Genomic DNA, 10253 nt, shown 5'->3' on the forward strand with positions numbered 1-10253 from the left:
GTGCTACCCCGATGGTAGCTTACTAATGATGTAACTAGTACACATGAATGTGGAAGCTCTTTTATGTCTATATATGTACACATGATATATAATTAATATTGAAACGACCTTCGGACGGCTACCCGATATCCCACCAGACCACATCCAAATCGAGGAAAAGGAAACAAGGCGGACGGCCTTCCTAAGCCTTTTAAACATTGCTTATATAACTATACATATACGGATATGCAATTTATAATACGTGTAACAAAGTTTAAGTAAAAGTATTTGATAAGTAAAAGAGTTTGTAAAGCAGTTTGAAGTAAAACAGTTTGATAAACAGTTTGAACAGTTGAAACAAAGTGTTTTCATGTTCTAGAGTGTCCCAACTTATTTTATTAGTTATAATTTGACTAATTAGTTATATATATGTTCATTATATGATAACTAGGCTCGTCGTGTGCACAAGTCTTCATTTGTCACCTAGCACCGTATCCGACACTTCAATCCAATCCACTCACCACAAGTGAGTTCATACCCCTTAAATTAACCTTTGAAATACTTTTAAATGTTTTAAATGCTTTTATGGGGGGGATACAAGTTGAATACTTATAGTTATTACATTAATCACTGGGGATACAAGTTGAATACTTGTAGTTATTACATCAATCACATGTAAAGATATCCCACCATACCACATCCAGTGTAAAGATATCATGTGTACATATATAGACATAAAAGAGCTTCCACATTCATGTGTACTAGTTACATCATTAGTAAGCTACCATCGGGGTAGCACAGGATCATACTTATACTATTGCTAGATCAATGAGTCAGTTCATTCATGAGTCAATACTTATTACTATGAGAACATATACATTACATTACTATGAGTACATATTCAACTATACTTGGAGAAGAACATATACAACTATACTAGAGGAATAACATATACAACTATACTAGGAGAAGAACATATACAACTATACTAGAAAGAGAACATATACAACTATACTAGAAAGAGAACCTATACAACGATACTAGAGGAAGAACATATACAACTATACTAGAAAGAGAACCTATACAACTATACTAGAAAGAGAACATATACAACGATACTAGAACGAGTAACAATATGTTACATATACATATATACATTGACATTTGGGGAGTAAACACAAATGACTAACTTTTTGGGGAGTAAACTCATACATAGGTATGAGTTCACGGTTTTTGGGTGAATTTTCAACCAAAACATAAAAGTTTGGTTGGGTGTTTCTAATACGCGCTGTGTTTGCGGTTTTCAAAAATCAAGGGTAAACTCCCTTGAACCCTAAACACCCTAGCTTTACCCTACTAACACTTGAGATGTTTCAAGTTGGTATCAGACACTACAAATAAAATGAAATTTAGTGGTACAAAAAAGTGCCACTAAAAACCAAAAAAGTGCCACTAAAGACCCCCTGACAATCAGCGGCACAAAAAAAAGTGACACTAAAAGAGTTGCCACTAAAGACCTTTAGTGGCATTTTTTTGTTGTGCCGTTGCAACCTAAATGGGTTTTAGAGGCATTTTTTTATGCCACTAAAACACTTTTGGATTTTAATGGTATTTCTTTATGCTACTATATATTTGCTTAAATAAATATAACTATCCTATTTTTTTAAATTTATATTTATAAATTAGGCATGGCTTTTTTAATTTCAGTCATTTATGCAATATAATAAAAATGATAATTAATATTGTAAATGAAAAAAATACAATATAATTACTTAAATTAAAATGTAACTTGTTTAACATCAATATTCTCAAAATTTAAAATACAAATGTTTTCAACAATTCTAAATGACCTATTGTGCTTCTTTTGCATCCTACTATGCTGGTTTTGTTGAAACTTCATCCAAATTCTACAATATATAATTGTACATTCCTTGTGAATTGGGTAGCCGTTGAAAAGGTGAAACATGTTCCATTATATCATCTCCAATGATGAGTCAAATTTATTAGTCATTGTTCATAAAGCACATAAATAACAAACAAAACTAATGCCTTATGCATAAATTAAAACCCATTATGGATACCACCACCACCCCATCCATAAAGATTAGCAAGAATTGAATATGAGTCGTACCTATAAAAGCTTCAGTCGAAGCTTATTTTCTTTGCACATTTATACCTAGATGCCAAAATATTAACCTGAATGTATGTTGATATAAAAAAAAATTATCACTTCTTAGTAAACGTCCATGTGACAGTAAATTGTTACAGAAATGGTCCCTCTGACAGTTAACTGCTATATAAATGGTATATGTAACTGTAAACTGTCACAAGGACCATTTATGTAATAGTTTACTGTTGTAAGGACCTTTTTGGCAACAATTTCACTCAAGTTTTAAAAGTAAAAACTGAAAGAAAAAAAATAAATTAAAGTATACCATGTTATCAAAGTGAATTTGCTTGTCTATCTCACTAAACCACGAATCTGCACATTGGTATTCAATGTTATCTCTAATTGTCCACATATACATGTAGCTGTTAGATAAATAAAGTTCTGATTATAACATTGCACTCTAATATAACCTATAAAGAAGTTAAGAAAATAGGAAAATTAAGTGTTTTAAAATCTATTTTACCTATGGAAAGATCCCATCAGTCTTTGAATTGATACCTATTTTTGGAGGAAAAAAAACATGTACATTGAATCCAATTAAAAAATGCACACAGAATAAAAGACATTAACATGCAAAATAGTTGAACTTTAGATTACTTTAATCTTGATGTCACTTTTCCAAACGGTAGCAAATATTTTCAATATGAGATATGAATATCATGCATGAAACTACACATTATGGTTCTTATTTGATAAATAAATTACATGTGTTGCATGAAGTTGCTACTTGAATAGACCTTTTATCTTGTTCTTCTAGCTTCTCCATCTCGTACAATTGAAAACTTTATGTCTCTCCTTCTGTTTTATATTAAATATCAGATGCTCAATTCCACATTATCATTCTTAAATTTAAGGGTACTCTACTCTTAGCTAATTAAGGGGTAAGTTTGTACCTAAATCGGAGCTCCAGCAAACCAAAAATCGTGAATCCACAGACCATGTTTCCTCGATTCAAAGGCATACAAACCAACCCAATCCAACTGCGCTAGTTCATGTCCCATAAGATACAAATTGAGTTTCAAACTGAGAAGAAAGGGATAAATTAGTGAAAATTAATCTCTTTTGCAGTCTACCAATGTTACCTTCGTTTGAAAAAACAATTGAATTCCTAAAGTTTCAAGTTCAAAAAACATGGAAAACAACCAAATGCACATATTCACCCAAATTAGTCAAAATTCGACACATATACACACAGATTAGTCAAACGCCAATATATAATCCATGTTTGATTTACCTAATTCTCGATTTCGTTAAAACCCTATCAACAATTACAGTTAATAATCCCAATCAGGTAATATGTGAACAAATCTAACCATACCTCCAAATATACCATAAGGATCGCGAGTAAATGAAGGAAGCTAAACATAGATGAGACAGGAAAACAAATGATTTCGTTGAAAGGTGGTCACCGGCGTATCCCAATTCCTGTTGTGGCTTCTTTTAACACAATCGTCGGTGTTGGAGGTGACAACCGCGACGAGGGACCGATGGTGATGGAGCAATGACAAGTGTTGGCAATAAGTGGGTGAAGGTGACGGGGGTGAGCGACGAAGGAGAATGGCGGAAGATGGAGAATGGTGGACGAGCTTTAGCTATCAATTTTGCCCTAAACATTTTGGTATATTTAAAGTTTTGAGAGATAATCAAAATTCCGGGACCCGCGTTGTTTTTTTGGTATCTAAAAATATTTAGGAGTAAAGGCAGGGAAAATAAGAAGGAACGAAAAAAATTGATTCTTAAAGTCTATAGTGTCACAACAAAATATGTGCCACTAAAACACATACTATAGTGGCAAAAATATATTTTGCCACTAAAAACTTGTGCCACTAAATATAATTTTATTTGTAGTGAGAGCCTTGGTTTGAGGGATTCAGGCACACTTTCGGCTGTGTCTGAACTCAAACTAAATATGTGGTATAAAGTTTTCAAAAGAAAAGAGTTTTAGAAAAACAAAAAGAATTTTTAGAAAGAAAAGAACTTTGAAAAGAGAAAAAGGGTGTGGTGCATGCAATCAGCCAAGCTCAAGTAAGTACTCTCAAATTACCCATACAAGTTTATGTTATGATTATCAGTTTCAGTTTCGGTAGAACAACATGATAGAATAGGACTAAGGATCTAGGAGGATGCCTTATGTGCCTGCTATATGTGTTTCAGCTTGATGAGAATTGCATGCTAGTATTGAGTAGACAGTAGTAGGATAGCTTGTTTAGGTTATGCCTGATAGTATGAGCTTAGAATTGTATGCCTGATAGTATGAGCTTAGCATTGTATGAGAGTAGTTTCCTGTGTCCGAATGTTGCTTGCTTTGTGCTTTGTAGGACTCTGAGTGATGGGAGTTAGCCATTAGGTGAATACGTCATGTCACATGTGATCAGGGTTGAATAATCTCAGAGTGCTAGATTTGGCCCTATTGCGTAGCTCTTGTCTGAGTCTAACCATTGTAGGGACGAGTCTTTTACTCGAAGGATTATCTGAGCCTCGTCACATGTGATGGTAACTAGGTGATGGCTAATTGGCATTACAAAGAGGCCTTCAGCAGCTGAGGACTGTTTTGGGTCGGAGATTTCCCTAGGGCAAGCCTAGGATGAGAGCAGCAGAGATCAGTGGCAGTAGAAGTGACTTGGTGAAGTCAAGGAAGTTATTGAGGAAAGTACGGATAGATGTGGAAGGTAGTATGGGCCCATACTACTGAAAGCAGAGGATCCGTACTTGAATCAAGGAAAGCTGAGATGAGACCGGGAAATTTGTGGTAGTAGTGATCCCTTGAGATATATCAGTGTTTCTGACATTTATCATGATGTGTTTTTCAGAATGGTGGTTTTACGCCCTAGGACAGCAGTCGGTAGTTCAGGAGTCGGCGAGGGATCAAGATCAGGCTCGGGGGCCGAGAATTTAGATGAGCAGACCAGAAAGTTCCTCACCTCAGAAGTTACTCGCACCATACTTGAGCAGACTCCTGTGATCTTCGGTTCGATCAAGGAGGGTATCCTAGAGCTGATGGACGAGAGGTTGATCACGTTCCGTGCTGAGGTGGCGGCCATGTTGGGGTCGCGCACACTCACCTTCAGAGAGTTCCGGGCTAGTGGAGCTCCGGACGACCATGGGACGCAGGACCCCATAGCAAGTACCAGGTGGTTGGCAGATGTCGCCAACGCTTTCCGCACCAGCAGATGTCCCGAGGGAGACAATGTTAGACTAGCATCCTGTCTTCTGAAGGACAGGGCACGAGATTGGTCGGAGGAGATCGGGCATGTCATCGGGGATGACGCAACACTTGATGCGATGACTTGGGCTGATTTTACTACCAGGTTCAGAGCCGAGTTTGCACCAGTTATTAAGGTGCAGCAGTTAGCTAGGGAGTTTCAGGATCTCACTTAGACTATAGAGATAGTGGCGGATATTACCGCCAATTTCAGGGAGAGGGCTCTTCTCGTTCCTCAGTATGCAGATGATGAGGAAATGAAGAAGGCCCGTTATCATGAGATGTTGCAGAGTGATATCCGCCAGTTTGTGAGCCGGTCCAGCTGTAAAATGTTGGATGATATGATTGCGAGGGATCGCGAGAGAGAGAGAGAGAGAGATAGATTTGGAGATGGAGAGGAAGAGGAAGCCAGAGGTGGCATCTGGCACAGGGGGTTCGGGCAAAAAGCCCAAGGAATCAGATCATAGATCTAGAGGTCAGCAGAGCCATAGTCGGTGTGGCAAGTCCGGGAGAGTGCACGATGGAGTGTGCAAGGCAGGGAGTTTCGTCTGTTTCAAGTGCGGTCGAACTGGACATATGAGCAGAGACTGCACAACTACTACCACCACCACATCATCTGACCTGATTTTCTTCCATTGCAATCAGAGAGGACATAAAAAGTCCCAGTGTCCGAGTTTAGCAGTAGCAGGGAAGGTGGTAGCACCTGTCCCTGCAACATTGAGGATTACAGACGGCCGCCTGGGCCGGGGTGAGGCGCCAATGGTGAAGAGTAGAGCTTTTCAGATAACAGCAGAGGAGGCGCGAGCGACTCCTGATGTGGTGACGGGTATATATATTTCTCTTATCTCTCTACTGATATTGGTTGTTTCTCACGATTATATGTTTTCGTATATGTTCGTTCTTAGTGAACGACATTTCAGCTACAATATTGTTTGACTCGGGGGCTACCCGATCATTTGTCTCACTTGCGCTTAGCAAGAGGTTTAGTAGAGCTCCGGGGGAGCTGGATTGTCCACTTGAAGTTGAGATAGCGGATGACAGGACCGTCAGGGTCGTGAGAGTTCATAGAGCATGTTCCCTGTAGTTATTTGATGAGCGGTTTTCAGTAGACTTGGTTCCCATTCCCCTGCGAGGGAATAAGGTTATAGTGGGTATGGATTGGCTGAGCCCTAATGGGTCAGTGATTGATTGTGAGCTACAGTTAGTGAGGGTCCGCACTCCTGGTGGGGGAGAGTTAGTGATTCAGGGCGAGAGACCACATTGCGGATCGGTTCTTTGTTCAACAGCAAGAGCACGGTGATACTTCCAGCAGGGTTGCGCGGGGTACATCGCCTATGTTTTAGATGCCCGGGAGAAGGGCAAGGCGACTGTTGATGATGTACCGGTAGTACGAGAGTACCCAGATGTATTTCCAGAGGATTTGCCTATGATACCTCCTGAGAGACAAGTCGAGTTCAGGATTGACTTAGTTCCTGGTGCGGCTCCGATAGCCAAGGCGCCATATCGGTTGGCTCCTCCAGAGATGCAAGAGTTGTCTACGCAGCTGCAGGAGCTGCTAGACAAGGGTTTTATCAGACCGAGTAGTTCACTATGGGGAGCCCCGGTCCTATTTGTGAAGAAAAAGAACGGGCCGCACCGAAAGTGCATAGATTACCGAGAGCTGAATAAGGTAACGGTGAAGAACCGTTACCCATTCTCGAGGATAGATGACTTGTTTGACCATCTTTAGGGAGCATCTTCGTTCTCCAAGATTGATCTGTGCTCCGGTTATCATCAGATGCGGTTCAGGGGTGAGGATGTTCAGAAGACCACTTTTAGGACCCGCTATGGTCATTATGAGCTTGTGGTGATGTCGTTTGGGCTCACCAACGCTCCAACCACGTTCATGGATCTCATGAACCGCGTATGCAGACCGATGTTGGATCGGTCTGTGATAGTGTTCCTTGACGACATCTTGGTTTACTCCAAGACTCAGGAGCAGCACGAGGAGCACCTGAGAGAAGTACTAGAGACGCTGAGGAGGGAGAGACTTTTCGTGAAGTTCTCCAAATGCGAGTTCTGGTTGCACGAGGTGCGGTTCCTTGACACCTCGTCAACCAAAAGGGTATACTATTAAACCCGACCAAGATAGAGGTCGTGATGCAGTGGGAGGTCCCCAGGTCTCCATCTGAGGTTCGGAGCTTCCTAGGTTTGGCAGGGCACTACAGAAGATTCATCCAGGACTTTTCCAAGATAACAGTTCCACTCACCCGACTAACCAAGAAGTCGGTGGTGTTTCGTTGGGGTCCTGAGCAGCAGGCAGCATTTCAGACAGAGATTGTGCAAGGCGTCGATTCTTACCCTGCCAAAGGGTGTAGAGGATTTTGTAGTCTACTGTGATGCCTCGATCACAGGTATGGGAGCAGTTTTGATGCAATGGGGGCATGTGATAGCTTATGCCTCTAGACAGTTGAAGCCTCACGAGGCTAACTATCCGACGCACGATTTAGAGTTGGGGGTAGTGGTGTTCGCCCTCAAGATTTGGAGACATTACCTCTATGGGGTTCGTTGTACCATCTACACGAATCACAAGAGTTTGAGGTACCTCATGGATCAACCGAATCTGAACATGAGGCAGCGTCGATGGTTAGACGTGGTAAAGGATTATGACTACGAGATCTTTTATCATCCGGGCAAGGCCAACGTAGTGGCTAACGCCCTGAGCCGCAAGGCAGTAGTAGCCCCGATCAGGGATATTTGTCTAAGGATGACAGTGATTACTCCATTGTTGGAGCAGATTAGAGAGGCACATGTTGAGGGCCTGAAGGACGAGAGGCGGAAGTGTGAAAGGATTGTGGGCTGAGTAGCTTCCTTTGACTATGACAGTCGAGGATTGTTGACCCTTCATGGGAGAGTTTGGGTACCGTACTGGGGCGGAGTACGACAGGTGTTGATGGACGAGGCTCATAAGTCTCGTTTCTCCATACACCCAGGGGCGACGAAGATGTATAGAGATCTTCGACCCGATTATTGGTGGCCCTACATGAAGCAGGACGTAGCCTGGTACGTGAAGAGGTGCCTGACCTCCAGGAAGGTCAAGGCGGAACATCAGAGACCCCACAACAAGATGCAGCCGTTAGACATTCCCGTGTGGAAATGGGAGGATATCACTATGGATTTCATCACTAAGCTTCCCAAGACCGCACGAGATTTGATTCAATTTGGGTTATAGTGGATCGCCTGACCAAGAGCGCGCATTTCATACCGATTCAGGAAAGTATATCGGCCGAGAAGCTAGCCGATATTTATGTGTGCGAGGTAGTCGCACGGCATGGAGTGCCTGTATCAGTAGTATCAGATCGAGATGTCCGGTTCACTTCTAGGTTTTGGAAGCGGATTCATGACGAGATGGGGACTCGTCTTCATTTCAGCACCGCTTTCCACCCTCAGACGGACGGGCAGAGCGAGAGGACGATTCAGACTCTCAAGGACATGCTTCGGGCATGTGTCCTAGATTTCAGTGGCAGTTAGGATATGTATCTTCCATTGGCGGAATTTTCGTATAACAACAGTTACCACGCTAGTATTGACCACCCTCCTTTCGAGATGCTCTACGGGAGGAGGTGTGGGACCCCAATTTGTTGGAGCGAGGTCGCTCAGTGAGTCATCGGGAGTACCGAGGTGGTGCTCAAGACCAAATATTTGATTCAGCAGGTCCGTACCAAACTGCAGACTATGCAGAGTCGGCAGAAGAGTTATGCCGATAGGAGGCATTCGGACTTGGAGTTTCAGGTGGGTGATATGGTCCTCTTGAAGTTATCACCCTGGAAGGGTGTTATCAGGTTCCGGAAGAGGGGCAAGTTAGGCCCCAGGTTTATTGGTCCTTTTAGGGTTTTGGCCCGGGTTGGTCGGGTTGCTTATCGGTTGGATCTTCCAGCAGAGCTTAGCCATATCCACAACACTTTCCATGTTTCTCAGTTGAGGAAATGTTTAGTGGACGAGTCAGCAGTTGTACCCTTGGAGAATATTCAGGTTGATAGCAGCTTGAATTATATTGAGAGGCCCGTTGCGATCTTGGATCGAAAATGAAGACCTTGAGGAACAAGGTAGTCCAGCTAGTGAAGGTGCAGTGGCAACACCGAAAGGGGTCAGAATGGACGTGGGAGGCCGAGGAGGAAATGAGGGAGCATTATCCAGAGATATTTATAGAGTCAGCAGCAGCAAACTTCAAGGACAAAGTCTAAGATAAGTGGGGACAGTTGCAACGCCCCATTTCTGGTATGTGATTTAAATAAAGCAATTTTCATTTCTTAAGAGGTACTCAACGAGTCAGTAGCCCGACTCGTCGAGTAGAGACGGGATTTGCACGCGGTATAAGTTGGCGACTTGACAAGTCCATATTCTCGGACTCGGCGAGTCCGCCGGTCAGGATGAAACCCTAATTTCAAGTGTCTGAACCCTATTTAAACGTCATTATAGCCCCAAGCCAGCCTCCTTCACTCCCCAGAGACTTATTCCCGAAACCCTAGCCTCCTTGTAGTGTGTGCGAGTGACCTTTGCCTTGTGAAGGAACTTTTGGTGCATTTTGGAGCAAGGAGAAGAAGGAGAAGGTAGAAGAACTCAAGGAAGAAGCAGTAGATCCAGAATACACTCCTCTTTGGCCATCCCCTCTGGTAATGAAGCTTCCATCTTGATTATTGTGCTAATAGATCTAGTTTGTCCCCAAATTGTTGATTTTAAGCTCAAGAACCCCCAAATCTTTGTGATAAAGCCTTGTGATCGGGTCATATCTCAGATATAGCCTCTCTTAAGCTCCAGAAGCTCAAGGAGACCACCTTTTGGAAGCCATGGCTTTGTTTTAGTCAAGTAAACCCCCTTAAGAGCAAAGTTGGAGTGTTATTGCTTCATTGCATCTTAGATACA

The 10253-nt window shown here is 42.2% G+C and overlaps 1 long non-coding RNA gene across 1 annotated transcript; it reads right to left on the reverse strand.

Annotated features, from left to right (window-relative positions):
- Positions 1-1771: 1771 nt before the first annotated feature.
- LOC145090275 (uncharacterized) lies at positions 1772-3759 on the reverse strand. Its single transcript, XR_013701469.1, has 6 exons — positions 3468-3759; positions 3043-3172; positions 2855-2947; positions 2613-2647; positions 2415-2461; positions 1772-2175 (listed from the first exon to the last, which is right to left on the reverse strand). It is a non-coding gene; the product is annotated as an uncharacterized LOC145090275 (long non-coding RNA).
- Between the last annotated feature and the right edge of the window lie 6494 nt (positions 3760-10253).

This window comes from Lactuca serriola, chromosome 2 (genome assembly GCF_051521515.1).
Source record: "Lactuca serriola cultivar US96UC23 chromosome 2, Lser_US96UC23_V15, whole genome shotgun sequence".
NCBI classification, from domain to species: Eukaryota; Viridiplantae; Streptophyta; class Magnoliopsida; order Asterales; family Asteraceae; genus Lactuca; species Lactuca serriola.